The sequence below is a fragment of the Octopus bimaculoides genome, chromosome 10, assembly GCF_001194135.2.
Source record: "Octopus bimaculoides isolate UCB-OBI-ISO-001 chromosome 10, ASM119413v2, whole genome shotgun sequence".
NCBI lineage: Eukaryota > Metazoa > Mollusca > Cephalopoda > Octopoda > Octopodidae > Octopus > Octopus bimaculoides.
In genome coordinates this window covers 32059243-32061841 of record NC_068990.1, presented here as the reverse complement: position 1 = coordinate 32061841, position 2599 = coordinate 32059243, and the positions used below count along the sequence as shown (strand labels likewise).

At 32.7% G+C, this 2599-nt stretch overlaps 1 protein-coding gene across 3 annotated transcripts in view; it reads right to left on the bottom strand.

Annotated features, from left to right (window-relative positions):
- Positions 1-206: 206 nt before the first annotated feature.
- The window catches only part of LOC106874538 (uncharacterized), a 40005-nt gene continuing 37612 nt past the window's right edge, over positions 207-2599 (bottom strand). For all 3 annotated transcript variants that reach the window (XM_014922305.2, XM_052971113.1, XM_052971116.1), the window contains exons 5-6: positions 1951-2032; positions 207-1117 (exon numbers count right to left, since the gene is read on the bottom strand). The gene's annotated coding sequence lies outside the window, so the exon portion shown is untranslated. The remainder of the gene's footprint in view (positions 1118-1950; positions 2033-2599) is intronic.

Below are 2599 nucleotides of genomic sequence, written 5' to 3'. Positions count from 1 at the left end.
GAGAGAGAGAGAGAAGAAAATTTCATGTAAACTTACAACCACACATATACACATACTTGGAATTTTTTGTAGGATATTGTATATATCATCTTAATGTGTGTGTTCTGAAAGTGAAATCTCTCTAAAATACACACACCTACCCACACATAAACTTTAATGTAAGAAGTGTTTCGTTTGCTGACAAAATAAAATCAATAAAACACAAATAAGACTTGAATTTTTTTTTTTTCCTTTTTGAAGAGGGCTGATTTAATCCAACATTAGAAAACTAATTAAGTCTAATTTTATTGAGGTGAAACCACAAAATTAAATGCAATATCAACAACAACAAATGATTAATTAATGTTGAATAGACTGGATGTAACCATTTGATTAATAACAATACATAGTGGTCCAATGGCATGGTGAGATTTACACTGGTCACAAATCTTTTAACGGTAGTTCTTTTAATGATGGGATGGTGAGACTGCACATAAAGCAAAGACATCAGTCTACATAGCAATCAAACATAATACAACAGGCAAATGAATTGGTCAATCAGTTCAATTACAGCCATGCCTCCAAGCTATTTTTTTCCAGATACAACATTCATAGCAAGTAGTCTGAAATCAGAAGAGTTAGGTGACTTGCTCACGTATATGTTACAGTTTTAGTGGTAGAACTTCATTTGTAATCCAGTAGACAGAATAATGCAGCTGCTTCAACAATAATTTCTTATATTGGCACAAGGTCAGGAATTTATGGTAGAGACATATAATTGATCGAATCAAGCTCAGCACACAACTGGCACTTACTTTATTCACCCCAATCAACCTTGACATAATTTAAATTCAGACTGAAGAGTGAAAATACATAATACTGTAAGGCACTTAATCCAGTATTCTTCTGTTTCAGCAGCTTCATCGCCCCCTTCAAAGTAATAATAATGGTGACAATTTATATCCTCACAAACCACAAAAAAATTTCAAAGCCACATTACTTATTTCCATAGAGCAGATGTGAGTTAAATCCCCAACTGGACAGAATGCCAATTATTGCAGGAAACATCCCTAGAAGATCTGGTAGCTATTCTCCTCATCCTTGAGGACTGAAGTCTGTAGAATTAATTGTTCTTTGCCTAGAAACACACAATGAAAAGTCTGCAGTGAGTATGAACTCATAACTTATGCATTCAGCAACGTCACCGAGGAACAAAAAAATGAACAAACATTAACTAAAATAAACTCTCATAACATTTTTCTTTCTATGTTAGACGTTTATCAACCCTGTTATTTTGTATTATTAGTTGGTTGAGACAACTGACTCTGTTCACCTGCAATCAATTGATGTTCTGGTATAAAATAGCAAAGAAATCCTGTTTTGCTCTCATGAAGCCTAACTAGAATTTAAGGAGAATTTAAAGGAAAATGAACAGACTCACTGCCAGGAACATGGTACATACAAATCCCCAAATCAGCATAGAGTGACAGGCCTCTGTTAATAATAATTTATTATTTCATGTCATCACCCTGAGCACTGGAATAGTTTTCAAAAATTTTAATTTTAACAAGTGACTTGCTAGAGAAGGTAAGTCTTTTAAATACAGCCTCATGCTGTGGTAAGTATATGTGGTTCCACCATCCAATTTTTAATACAAATTTTCTACATGGTGTCAGACCAAGGCAGAATTTTCCCAATGAAATTCTCAGATTCATAGTTTCGATATGTGTTTTACAATACTAGACAATATTGGGAATTATATATTAATTTGGAGGTGAGGTGGATCTTAAATTAAAATTATTTGGATTTCTTTCAGTTACTTCTCGAGGAAAGAAGGGCTTTTAACCTTGTATTGGGAACCACTGAGCTAAAGGAAAACCCCCTTTGCATTATAACAATAAAAGTTGATGGGAGAGCTACTCATTTTTCCAATAAGGTTAGGCTACTGCAAGTAGAATAATATTGCTTTACCTAGGGTCACAACACACTGACTGTAGCAAGAGTTTGAGCTAATGAGAAAACCAGATGCAGCCACTATGCCTCTTCTTTGTTGCTGAAAAATAATAGAAAAAAAAAAGAAAAAGAAAACAAAAGAAAAGAATAACTTGACACAGCAGATATTCAAGAGATCTATATTTCATAATCATAATAACATTTTTCTTTAAGAGAAAGGTGCCTGTCATGGGCAGCAGTTAAAATTAGAGAAATGGTTGTCCTAAAATGTGATTTAGTAAAATTATAGGCAGCATGGGAGTGTATGAATGAATGAATGAGAGATGGGAGAGGGTTAATGAAATATATGTTAATTCAGAACTACTAGTTACCAAAACAATGAAATATGAGTGGGGGAGGTGAGAAGAAGACAAAGAACAAAGAAAACAAAAATATATGCCATCTATGTAATCTTTATATCTGCAGAGGAAATGCTAATGACTATACAGAACACATCCCATATATATATATATATATATATATAAAAGATAATAAGAGTGAAAAAACTACAGAAGGCTTGTGTTACATGGTTAAAGTATATATTTAAATTATGTCAGTAAAATGTAAGAAAAATGTTAGGAAAATGTTATAAAATCTTTTTGGTATATAAACATTGTATTTTGAGAAA